This window comes from Leptonotus elevatus, chromosome 8 (genome assembly GCF_054856555.1).
Source record: "Leptonotus elevatus isolate MCC_2025b chromosome 8, RoL_Lele_1.0, whole genome shotgun sequence".
Classification (NCBI taxonomy): domain Eukaryota; kingdom Metazoa; phylum Chordata; class Actinopteri; order Syngnathiformes; family Syngnathidae; genus Leptonotus; species Leptonotus elevatus.
The window spans coordinates 2514891-2528422 of record NC_141246.1 but is presented as its reverse complement, the minus strand read 5'-3'; the positions used below and the strand labels follow the sequence as shown (position 1 = coordinate 2528422).

Here is a 13532-nt window from a genome sequence, read left to right as displayed (position 1 = left end):
TTGCAGCAGGGCGTGTCCTGCCGACATCTCAAGTGAGGTGGAGGCGGAAATCATCAATCGACTTCCGGTCCCAGATGGCGGCCTCACCGCAGCACGTCGTTGCTCTCATTCTCTCTGTAAGTTCAGGCTCCATTTTGTCTTCTAAAATATCCAATTAGCATCTACTAAAATATTTATACTCTACGATATCTTTATGGTGCACGAGCTTAAGGTGAACATACTGACACTTTGTTTTCATATAACTTTATTGAACAATTTTAAACATAATACACAAACACGTTATTAATACAAAACCAACCAACAAACAAAGAAGCGGGATGGTGGTGGTGGGGTATGTTTAAATAAAAACATTAAAAAAAAGAGCATAAAGAACATACTGACACTTGACTGAACTCAGATCAGATGTTTTGGATCAGTTTTCGAGTTCAGAGGTGGTCAAATCAGAAGCCATGTGAGATTAAGAGCTTGCCGAAGGGAATCCTTTCCGAACTTCTTGAATCTTGATTATGAGCTGGTCAAATACCATGAATTTAAACACATTCGTAAATTTTGTAAATGGGGAAAGGACCTTGTAGATCCAGAATCAACCACCAGGTGGCGGCAGCACGCCGTGTAACGCCTCCTCTTAATAACAGTGAATGAGTGTGTTTGGTAATTTATGGGCATCCTCATACACGTTTGTTGGGTAGCTGGGGGGTATTTGGCCAATACCGCCATCTGCTGTCAACTGACATGAACGTCACACCTGTCTTGGTTCTGGCATTGCATCGTCACGTGACGTGACCAAATCAAAACAGGTGAGCTCTGGTGGTTTGATGTCAATAAACTCTTCGAAGCTTCTTCTTCTTTTTTTTAATTTTAATTTAAATATCTCATAATTCACCACTCTACATACAAAAAAAATGCGTGTAGGTGTGTTGTTGTGCATTTTTGTATGTGGTTTACCAATGTGCATAAGTGTGTATGTGTGCGTGTGCGTGTGCGCATGCATATGCAGATGGTTTTGTCTGCGATTGTGTTTGCGTGTTCACAGCTCACCGGCTCGCTGATCCACCACCTGCCCGCTTGTTTGCAACTGTGCGTGTGCGCGTGCGTGTGTTTATGAGACCACCTGAACCACGCGTTCACACAAACTCAAACGCATGCTTGTATACAAGTAATACATACACGTATGAACACATATGAAAAGTCATACATAAACATAAACACACCCTGAGACACGCGCGCACGCACACGCACGCACATCCACCCAAATGCATCAACAGGTGTGTTCCTGCAAACGTCCAGAAGACATGAAAGCGCGTGAAAGGGGAGCAGTGGTGTTGACGTTTGTGTGGAGCTGAGATGGCGGCCATCTTTTATGTGCGCGATAGAAGTGAAACAAAATGGCTGGCAATAACACCAAATGACTCCATAACTCTCTTGTCTCTCCTTAAGGAGCCTTCCAGCTTTTTTTTTTTTTTTTTTTTTGCTCTCCTTCAAATTCAACAGCAGACATGTTGATTTGTTGTGAGACCTTGTTTGGGTCAATTTTTAGACTTAAAAAAAATAATAAAAAAAAATTCAGATTTATTGAGGGCTATAAACGTCAAAAATTCATTTGAACTATTTCTATTCCCCCCCCCCCCACTTTTGTTAAGAGTATGAAAACCTAGAATTTTTTTATATTGTACATTTAGAACAGATATAAATTGTTTAATCGTGAGTTAATTAGTGAAGTCATGCAATTAATTACAATAAAAAAAATTTAATCGCATGACACCCCGAATTTTTAATACTGAATTTTTTTATATTTTTTAAAATAAATTTATGGCAGTGAATGAGTTAATACTCTTTAATGTAAAATGAAAATGAATCTGATTAGTCGATTAATCAATAGGTTAATAGATTCTAAAAATATTCCATAGGGACAACACTAGTTTTGGCCAAAACAAGTGCAAGTGTACGCACACATACACGCACGTAGACAATCATCAGGCCGAGGACAGACAGCGCTTGCCTCCCTGCTGTTACCATGACGACCACAACCACTGCCGCGCTTGAGATTCTCTGCGTGTTCCTACCCCCCCCCCCCCCCGCTCACCCTTCGCACCCCCCCCCCCCAGCGGCCCACCCCAGTCACCTCCTTTCAACTCTCCACCTTCATCATTCCTTGACTTCTTCCTCTTCATCTTTGGCAAATGACATCATAGCGTAACATCCGGAACGACGTCATAGCGCAAGTGACCATTCTCTGTCCGCCAATCAGCTCACTGCATTGTGTTTAGCTCCGCCTGTTTTACACAGGTGGCATGCTGCCTAGCTTGTAAATGTGTTCACAACTTTATTGCTTTGCCCAGGCCTTTTTTTTATTTTTTTTATTTTTTACTTTCCGTGTCAGCCAGAGTGGCGCAATATTTAGACAGCCCCCTAGCCCGTGCTGATTGGTTGATTCATGACTTTGCCGGCCGGTAATTGGACGATGACAGCGGGGTGCAAGTGTTGCCGAGCGATGATTGATGGCTGCTGCTGTCGCCACCTCAACTTGTTGTAGCTCAGATGTGTGCGCTCATATTCCAGTGTGCGTGTGTGTGTGTGTGTGTGTGTGTGTTCACAAAATATTCCATACAACCTTTCTATTCTCACGTGACATTTTATTAGGTACGCCATCGTCTCACATTATCCTTGTGATGTGTTAACATCAAAGACAATTCTTCTGACAAACAGGTTGTCCGTGGCTATAAGTAACTCAAACTACATTTCCACATGCATATTAATTATTATGGAAAACAAGAGAGAGAGAGAGAGAGAAAAAAAAGGGTTTACCCACAATTCTCAGCAGGGACGACTTCCATCAGCCTGCACAAGTCAGTGGTTTTGCTGTTTAAAATGTGCACACGGCGATGACACTGCGAAAAAGGCGACAATTGGGAGAGTGGAGATCTCTGCTAAACGTTAGAAGTATTTGAAAAAGAAATCCCTGGAAATTATTCACCTTTAAAAGGGTCTTTGATGTTGACAAAAAAACACAAGGATAGTTGAGGAGTCTAAAAGAATACATCAGGCTCCTTGAAGTTTATTTGATGTTTACAAAAACACGTACTAGGATGGTAGAATTCCCCAAATTGTGGTTGTCAATGTCTTTGATATTTGTAAAGTTAATTGAAGAATAAATTGTGTTAACACAAAAAAAGTATGCTCGCTTCACGAGGAATCAAAGTGAAAAAATTGAGGACAAATGTGTCTTTGATGTTTACAAAAACACACACCAGGATCGTAGAAATCTCAGATTTGTGGTTGTTGTTGATGTAAATTTACTTTGGGCTCATTGGCACTTCTGAATATGTCTTTGATGTTTATAAAGTTAATTGAAAAGTAAGTTGTCTTAACATAAGTATGCTATTGTCATGGAGGAATCAAAAAGCAAACGGATTTTTGTGGAAAAACACACATTAGGCTTATTGAGGACAAAAGTGTCTTTGATGTTTACAAAAAACACACACCAGGATGGTAGAATTCTCAGAACTGTGTTTGATGTTGACGTAAATTTATTTTGGGCTCATTGGCACTTCTTGACGTGTCTTTGATGTTTACAAAAACAAATTGGAGTAATTGAAGACTAAAGTGTCTTTGACTAAAAAAAAAGAAAGTATGTTAGGCTCATTTAGGCTTTGATGTTCACACGAGGTTTGTGGAACAGTGAAATGCTCATTGATGTTAACAAAAAAAAGTATATGCTCTTTTTGGGCTCATTAGCACGTCTTGCAGTTTATTTGATGCTTACAAATACTGGTCAATGAAGAAAATTGTCTTTGATGTTTGTCGTCACAACATTTGTAGAAAATTCAAAATTGTGGCTTGATGCAAATGTATTTTGGGCACAATCACACCTCTTAATGTGTCTTTGATGTTTATGAACAAATATGTCATGTTCATTGAAGACTAAATTCTCTTGGATGTAAATTCATGACGTTGATGTTTTTAAGACGTTTTGTCAATTCGTGGCGTTTTTCAACATTTCTGTGTGTGTGTGTGTGTGTGTGTGTGTGGGGGGGGGTGGTTGGGATGGTATCAATCTTTTATGCAACGGTAGCTTGAAATCATTTTCTTCTTTTTTTTTGCTTGACATTCAAACACGAAGACGCCGCGTGAAGAAGGAGACATTTTAAAAGGCGAGCTCGCCATCACCTTTGGAGGCGGTGGCTCGCTTTGCATAAAATCTGATCTCACTCCAGCGCGGGAGAATCCCATCGATGCGGCGCAGTGCCTTAGTGGACGGCGTCTTGGCCTGCATCTAAGTCGATGTCATTTTTGAACTGAAGTTTTCCTACGTTGCTGGGTTCGGTGGCCACGATAAAAATAAATAAATAAATAATCCAAATATTTGATGTCCTTTTTATCAGTTACGTCGGACAGGCCCATCCTCATTCATTTTCAATATGCAAATGAGCTTTGTTGTGATTGGGTCTTGTGCTTAATTGGAGATGGAAAACAACTTTCCTCTGATTGGTTGGTTGCTATTAAGTGTTATTTAATGAAGACTATGTTGTCTTTGCCTACTAGATCGCCTTTGATGTTTATAGCTTTAAAGTTGTCTTTGGTTTTTTTAATCCGTTCGATCGTAAATTTTATACGCTATTAGCGAAAACGTGTATGTTATGCTCATCGTTTTTTTACGTTCACGTTGCCTTTGATCCCAGTTTCAGTCCTTCCAATGTCACCTCTTCTTCTGTCGTACCCTCTTCCTGGTTTGAACCTTCTGCCGTCGCTTCAGTTTCCCAACTTTCACTCGTCGGTTTTTCCTCGCGTCACTCTAATGACGCCGTCGATGCCATCGAGTATTTATTGACTGATTATGATCGCTATCGCTCCTCGTCCTCCTCGCTGCACCCACTTTTTCTCATCTTTTCAAATCCCGTCCGAGTTTTTCCTTCTCAGTGACTTTGCCGCCGCGGAAGTTCGTCCTTGCAAATCTGTTTTTTCTCAAGCGTGTCTAAGAGCTGGAGCTCTGGGGAGGAAAAAAAGTTACAAAGGGGAAGATGACAGGGATCTCGTTTCCCTCTCTTTATTTCCTACACTTCTTGTTTTTTGTCCTTGTTTCATGGACTTGATGTGGAGCGACTACGGAAAATTGTGAGAAGTGTTAGCGAGCATTGCTAGCACAAAAATGAGGAAGTGCTAAATGCAAAAAGGCTGTCAACCAGGAAGACGTGACGACAAAATGGAAATGAGGAACCCTCGTAAGGAAAATGTCCAATTTTTTTGGCTTTTTATTAACATTAATATAAAGCGTATGAAAAAAGTTTGCTGAAATTGCACCCAATTGTCCAAAACATGTTGAAGTTCAAAATGGCACCATCCAAAATTTAAAAATTATTATTGTCATTATTATATGAGGGAAACACATTTTTATAGTACACATGAGTGAAAATGTCCAAATTTTGGCCCATTGACTCCCATTATAAATCATAGTTTTTCATGTTTTTTGACGCATTGTACACCTGATATATTATAGTGCATTTCCCGCAATTACACAATTTATCCATTCACTGCGGCATCAACGAAAGGTAGAAAATCCAAAAAAACAAAAAACTTATGTCATAAAATCCATAATACACCAGATGGCGCTAGGAAGCTAATTATCATTTTTTGTTGAGTTGACTTATATGCTTCCTATGTCCTAATTCTTTTACCAAAACAAGAAAGCACGGTTGGGATCGAGAGCTCAGGCCTGTGACGTGCACACGCCTATGAGGGTGAGATGAGGGTATATTCCAATTTGAATGTCTTTTTTTTTATTTATATATATACAGATGAAACTATATATGTATGCACAAGTCGGACGCCACTGAACATTTTGAGCGAACGCAAGTCAAAAAATATTCGGAAATGACTTGGATATCACACTTCCAATAGTGAGCCAAATTTGGGCTCATTGAGCTTATGTGTCGTAAAAAAATATTTTTTTTTTAACCTTACGAGGAAACAGAAAGATGCTAACAAGGAAGCGGTGACGACGGCATTTTGTGGTGCCAATCACAATCGTTTGCTTGCTGCGAGCTTAACGTCAGTCTTGCCTCTTCGTCACTCGCACTTGTAGAATTGAGGATGGAAAGATGCAGAGTCAGGGTGGCGTGCGTGTGCGTGTGCATGCGTGTGCGTGTGTGTGTGTGTGGGGAACCCTGGCAATATGCGCAACCTGCACAGCAACAAATGTTTGGCCTTCATCCTGCGTCGCCACCGATGACGTCGGCGGCCCAGTTGGATCTCCCTGCTGACGCTGCTCGTACGTGCTCGCATTGCCAATCAGTCGCGGATGCGAGTGCAAGAGTCCGGTATTGGCCCGAGTCCAGTTTTAGTGAGCCAATCAGATGCCAGCATGTGACTATGCCGCACCACCAGGGGGAGGCAGAGCGGAATTAATACTAGCGATGGGCTACAACGGTCAAACGTTGTCACCTCTTGTTTACGTTTTTCGCTTTGTTTCAATTTTGTCATCACTTCTTCCTCGTTCCTTTCCTTCCGGTGTCAACTCTTCCCCCGCGTTTCCATCGTTTACATCCAGTTTTGTTTCTTCTGTCTTGATCTCGTCCTCATTTCACATCACCTCTTCTTTCATTTATTTTTATGAAAATAGTTTTTAGAAAATGTAAAAATGAGGGGTGTCGGGCGGTTCAAATTTGTAAACATAATTAATCGCATGACTTCGACAGTTAACTCGCAGTTAATCACTAATTTCATATGATGTACATATAACATCTAAATGTAAAATTAATCAAAAAAAAATTATCCACTAGAATTTTTTTTTTTTTTAAACTTATGTACCGTTAACATCCTTCAATTTATCATTATTGCATATTCTTTTTACAGAGTTGTATCCCCCCCTCCCCGAAGACTTTTAAACATGCAACCATTTCCCCACAAAAATGCTCCAAAATTTAAATGCTCCAAGCTAAAAAATAATAATAATACCCCCTGCCCCCCCCCCCATTTTTTTTCTCCTTCTCCTCCAATACTTAACTGACTGGCTATCACTGACGTGAGTTGGGAAGAGGCTGTTAGCCCCAATTCACCAGCAGCCTTCATCCGTAACCCCCCCCCCCTCCCTCTCTAACCCCCCCCCCTCCCCTCCTCTTCCCTTCCAGCATCACACCGCCTCTCCCATCACTCCTCCTTCCTTCACTCTCGCCTTCCTCCTCTGCTGGAACGCACCGAACCTCCTCCTCCGCTGTGGATCCTACTCCGGCCGCCTGCAGCCCGAGCGCACGACGGACCCCCGCAAGAGGTAAAAGCGCGCCCACCTTGTTATTTTGTGCATTTCTGCACTTTTGGACTGCGGGCGCATTGTGATGCATGCACACAGATGTGGATCGGACCGCTTCTTTGGAGGGTGGTGTTGCTTCGTTGGGTGCGTGGAACCAGCGCGGAGCTCTTCTGGTGGAAGGGGGTGGAGTTGGGGGGGGGGGATGTCTGCATGGGTGTGTGTGCGTGAGAAAAATGTGCGCCAAGAAAGAAGAACGGAAAAGAAGAAGAAGAAACACGTGCATGCATTTCCATATTGCGGCATTGGTCAGGAGGAGGCGTGCATGCGTGTGCACCTGTGACATGCATTTGATTGACAGTTGGAGGAGGGAGGGGGTGGGTAGTGGGGGCGGGGGGGGGAGAGGGGGTTCGGGGTTGGTCAGTCCCCCTCAACTGACTTGATTGGCTTCCGTGCACCTTCCTTTTCCTCTCTGCTGGTCACATGGCCGGCGAGCTGCCATGGGTTGGATGTCCGATGACTGATGGATCGAGTTTTTCATGTTTGGCCCGCTGAAGTTGTTTTGCCAAAGGGGCGGGCATGAGTCATGGCGGGGGGAGGAGGGGGCGGGGTGTGGATGGTGTTAGATCAGGTTGGTTCATCTTGACTTTACACACAGTGGGGAAAGTGATTCAACACAGATTTGGGTCCCAAATGGGTGTCCTCAGGGTAGGATCACAAGTACCTTTATTATTTTTTTCAACTGAAATTTGTGTTTTTTTGGTGTGAATTCTTACAAATGACAATTTAAATTGATTCAGATTTCTTTCTTTATTTTTATGTGTATATTTTTACATTTACTTTAATAATGTCCCAATATATTTAATTTAATTAGAATTAATTTTAGTTGAATATTAAAAAAATGGAAACCCATTTTTGTGTTAAAAAAGCCATTAGATTTTTAATGTATTCAATTACATTATTATGAATGATTTGCTTATTTTATATATGTATATATTAGAGCTGTCAAACGATTAAATTGTAAAATCTGATTAATCACATCTTTGATTTTTTTTTCTTTTTCTTTCTTTCACATCTTTGAATTTTGATTAATCACGATTAATCGCTTATAAAGGCTTTTTTTTTTAATCAACATTTTTTGCCCACCAAATTTAAAGAGCACCTGTTATGTGTTAATTTTTTCGACATTTAATGTTATGAGGACGTCTTCAAAAATTTTTTATCCACTGCACCCGTCCATCCTCCTCTTTTTCTAATCAGTTAATTACTTGCATAATTTAAAATGGAAAAAAAAATGACCCGCGATATTTTGACATGAACAAATATTTTGAATGTCATACGCCAACATTTATTAAATGCTTTATTTTAATGCATGTAGTTATGTTTATTGCTCCTACACAACTTAACGTAACCAGCTAAAGGATCATATGTGGTCAAAATTAATAGTGCGATTAATACATGATTAATGCAATAATTTTTTGTTTGGTTAATTAACTATATATATATATATTAGAGTTCTTATCTCAGAGAGCAATGGTTTGACCTTTTGAACAAATTATTTCTAGTTTTCTTTTCATTCCAGATTGCTTTCCACTGTATTTGTCGCTACTGGATGACTTGCAAAGCGGGAAGAAATGCATCTCGCACACGCACACACGCACACGCACGCACAAAGTTGAGCGTTTGTGCGTACGTGCGTTTGGGTTGTCGCCAGCGGGAAGAATCAAGGTTTCCGGGCTCCGAGTTTAAAAACCGTCTGCTGGGAATCCGTGACACGTTTAGTGTGTCGTGTGCTGTTGTGGCTTCAGGACTACACACAAACGCACAACATGTCGTCACGTTGGTGCGTGCGTGCGTGCGTGCGAGTGGGTGGACACAAAAACAGGAAAAAGCTGATATTTATCGCTTTTTCTGCCGTTGTTTTTTGTCTCTCGGCTGATTCCGGCGACTTGAGTGCAGTTTTTGTGATGAATAATTCCTCTTGTAGACAAAAGCAAACGAGCGCCGAGAAGTTCAGCGCGAGTTTGGCGGCGTTTTTCCTCCAAGACGCGTTTTGGCTTTTGTGTTCAAATCCCTGCGTGGGGTTGATAATCCAGCATTGCGATTGTTTTTTGCCCCGCAGTACTTTTCCCGCCGTCCTGTTTTCCTTGAACTCAACTTCAGGACAACCTTCACAAGTCCTGCCACTCGCAATTTCCTTGTCTGCGTCAAAACTTCCTGGTGTTCCTCTCCGCTTCTTTGCTACCATCCTCCACTTCCTTGTTTTCTTTTTAACTTTCTCTGTAACGTTAGCGTCCTTGTATTCCTTTTCGCTTCCTTGCTATCATCTCGACTTCCTTTTTTTCCCCCCTCGAAACTTCCTTGTGTTCATCTCGGCTTCCTCGCCATCGTCTCAACTTCCTTCGTATCCTCTCGACTTCCTGGTGTCCCTCCGGGGCTGCCTTAATCCTGCATTTAACTCCCTCGTGTTTCCAGAGGCCAAGATGGCAGCAGGTTGAAGACGTTTGTGATTTACTATCAACATTGGCTTCTTTTTATCCTCACTTTGGCAGTCAAAATAAATGAATAAAAAAAAGACACATGAGACATCGCTTGGGCGTAAACAATCTTCACGCATCAAACAATATAGCAAACTGCGCAAAGTCATTAATGCTAATGTCTTCCCCTTGTAATGGTGTGGGCTGTTTTCCACGGACAATTTCAATTTACTTTCCTGCTCCCAACCCCCCCCCCACCCCCTTCGGTAGCTGTGGCCCAATTTCTCCAACGGGGACCATAAAAATTTCATTTCATCTAATCTAAGAAGCTTGTAAATGGAAATCGGACGTTTTTCCCCCCCTCTGTCGAAACGTCCAAATTATTTAAGGTGTTGACTTCCTTGGGGAACGCATGCAGGGTCATGTATTGGATCTGTGGACCAATAGACGTCAATGTAAAAAAAAACAAAAAAAAACATGACATGTATTTTAGCAAAAGCAGATGAGATGAGTCAGGTTCAGAAATATTATATATATTATAATATATATTATTTTATCATTATTTTTTAATATTCATTCATTATTATGCTTTTAGATATTATTCTTTTGCTTGCGTGAAGAACATGGACTTGTCTTGTATATGAAATGTGTAAATTATAATAAATAATTACATAATTTTTTTATTATATATTATTAATAAATAATAATAAAATGAAAAAATCACATTAAATAATATATTATAGTACATATTATTGTTATTATATTATATATTATTATATATAAAATATGATATCAATTCAATTAAATGACACTTGCCTGAAATGTGAAACGTGTCAACGACATCACCAAACGCTGGACTTCCTTCCCGTCCATCATTTGCTGCTCGTTTTCCTTCAATTTTGTCTTCAGCAAGTGAAATGCATGCTCAGTCGAATTCGGGTCAATCTCCTGATCGTCACTCACTTCTTCCGCAGTATGCTTCGGGTTATTGTCCATCCGCACTGTGAAGCGCCGTCCAATGAGTTTTGAAGCATTTGGCGGAATGTCAGCGGATAATATTGCCTGCAACTTTTTGTTGTTGTTGTTGCATATCTACGAATTAGGATTCAAAATGGATCCCAATGGATTTGGCATATGAATGTCATTCTGGTCACGATTTTAAGCGGATTATGTTCTTTTTTCGTGTCCTCTCAACGTTGTGGTCGTCTTCTTCTCGACTTCCTTGTTTTCATCTCGACTCTCGTGTTCCGCTTCCTTTGTGTTCCCACAAACTGCTCGTCCACCTCATTGTGTTCAAGTCAACTTCCTCGTTTTCTTCACAAGTTCCTTGTGTTTCCCTCGCCAAGGCTGTGCAATTAATCGAAATTCAATTACAATTTCAATTACACTCCACAATTATAAAATCAGCATCATCGTAATTTTTGGGGGATTTGTTTAAATGTATGCATTTGCACCTTTTTTTAAATTTTAAAATAACTCATTTAATAAAGCTTGTTTTATCCAAAAGGAAGTTACATAATCATAGTGTTTCAATTTTTTTTTATTTGTCTTCATATTTTTTATTTGTTTTTTACGTTTTGTTTTGTTTTGTACCCTCCAAAAAATGATCGTCCTACTGCACAGTGCACAAGCTGTACTCAAAATTTTTGCCAATATAAATAAATAAATACATATTATTATAAATTCAGTTTGGTCCAAAAGGGACTTACATATATAGTTTCTACTTTTTTTTTTTTTTTAAATTTGTCTTAATATTTTTACATGCTTAAACATTTTCTTGTTTTGTACAAAAAAAAAAAAAAATCGTTTGAATAATCGAGATTTCAGTTATTGCCAAAATAATCGTGATTATTATTTTTCCCATAATCGAGCAGCCCTACCTCTCTCCATCCTGGAATTATTGTTTACTGTAAGAGCAAGAACCCTATTGATTTTTAGAGAACGAGCTGAGGCCAAAGAAAGTTTTCTTTGCCACCATTCTACCAACTGATGATGATTATTTGCTCCTATTCAGCAAGAACCTTAACGATTTTGAATGACATTTGATCAAAAATAAGTTAACCAAGTTAGTCGTGATTCAAAAACGATGAGTCAAGCATTCTTCTTCTTGGGAAAAGCAAAAGACCCGAATAGATTTTTAATTGACTTTAGATGACACTACTTTGTTACCCTTTTTTCCCCCAGTCACAATTCACAACCAATTTCCTTGAAACTTTCCGAGATTGTTTTTCACTGTCAAAACAAGAACCCGATTGATTCTGGAGGGAGAAAAACAAATCCAAGATGCTTTTTGATAGCCGAGGCGTAAGCACGCGAGCAATCATTGTTGGCGTCAGCGCCAAAACGTCGTTGACGGTGCGGAGATGAGATTTGCGTCTTGGAGGGTTCTCGGACGCCGAGCGTTTTCGACCTCTGCGCGGTCCTGATAATCACCGGCTCCAAATTGTCGCCGCCCGCCGGTGTCACGCTCAATCTGCAGATAGTAAATAAGCAGACCCGGCTGCAAGCGTGCATCGCCACTCGCTCTTAATTCATCTTGAATGTGCTCCACGCTGATGCCGAATACAAATATGGGAATAGAAACGGTCTGTTTGAGGAAGCTGGAAGGGATGAGGAAGATCTTTAAAAAAACAAAAAACAGTAGTTTTAATTAATTCGATTTTTGCATATCATCGTTAGCAATCTGAATTTTGATATGTAGTTGAACGGTCCCATCAAAATCACTAAAGTTAATAACAATCCATAAAAATAACAATCTCTATGGGGTGATGTATCGAGTAGTTTTACAAGGTATTGTAAAGGCTGGCGATACCAGGCAACAGATACCTAACACACCAAAAATCTGACATCCTCACCAGTAGATGGTGCTACATTGCAGCGGTTTGACACGTTGGCCAATCATCGTGCATCAGAAGGAAAGATCTTTGTTCACAATAATTTTGTCGCGTGACTCGTGTTAATTGAAATTTTAGTGCTAGTGGTATAAGTAGTCTGTACTGGTGAGTAATCGAGTACTTGTGGTATCGGTTTGAATAAAAGTGGTATAGAAAAGCCTTACCTCAAATTCTACCTTGATGTGTGGTTGAACGAGGCAATTTTTGGCTATGCCAACAACGTTCAAGTGAATATGATTCTTGTTGTGGCATTACAATAACAATCACCAAAAGTTTGGTTGAATATTTGAAATCTGCTTGGAAAAAAAAAAGCAAATATTAATTTTAAGGCAATTTTGGGTTGTGCTGCCACTCTGTGACAAAACAATAACCTTCCCTAAAAGATTGGTTGAAAATCCACAACCTTGCTTTTGATATCCTCTAGGATGGTCCTGAAGAGAAAAGAAAAAGCATCGACTGTGATGTTTATGTTCAGGTGCCAAGACAATCTTGGGTTGTGCTGCCACTCTGTGACATAACAATAACCTTCCCTAAAAGATTGGTTGAAAATCCACAATCTTGCTTTTCAACCCTCTTGGGAAAGAAAAAGCGCATTGCCTGTAATGTTTATGCTCAGCTGCCAAGATTGTCTTGGGTCGTGCTGTCATTCTGGCATAACAATAACCTTGCCTAAAGGTTTGGTTGAAAATGGACCCTGTGATCTGTGTTTGAAAGAGCCTAAAGAGAAAATCCAAATAATGGATTTTAATGTTTGGGGAAAGGTGCTAAGACAATCTTGGGTTGTGTTGCCAATCTGTGACATAACAATAACCTTCCCTAAAAGATTGGTTGAAAATCGGCAATCTTGTTGCCCTATAAGGTCAAAGTCAATGTAGTGATTTCAATATTGGAGCGTATCTCCAAGACAATGTTGGGTTATGT

At 40.2% G+C, this 13532-nt stretch overlaps 1 protein-coding gene across 5 annotated transcripts in view; it reads left to right on the top strand.

Annotated features, from left to right (window-relative positions):
• The first annotated feature begins 76 nt into the window (after window positions 1-76).
• LOC147169204 (protein phosphatase 1 regulatory subunit 29-like) overlaps window positions 77-13532 on the top strand; it is a 102986-nt gene continuing 89530 nt past the window's right edge. For 4 of the 5 annotated variants that reach the window (XM_086083972.1, XM_086083974.1, XM_086083970.1 and 1 more), the window contains exons 1-2: window positions 77-116; window positions 7125-7264. The gene's annotated coding sequence lies outside the window, so the exon portion shown is untranslated. Of the gene's footprint in view, window positions 117-702; window positions 798-7124; window positions 7265-13532 lie in introns of those variants that run through there. The other variant, XM_086083971.1, reaches the window with a different exon arrangement.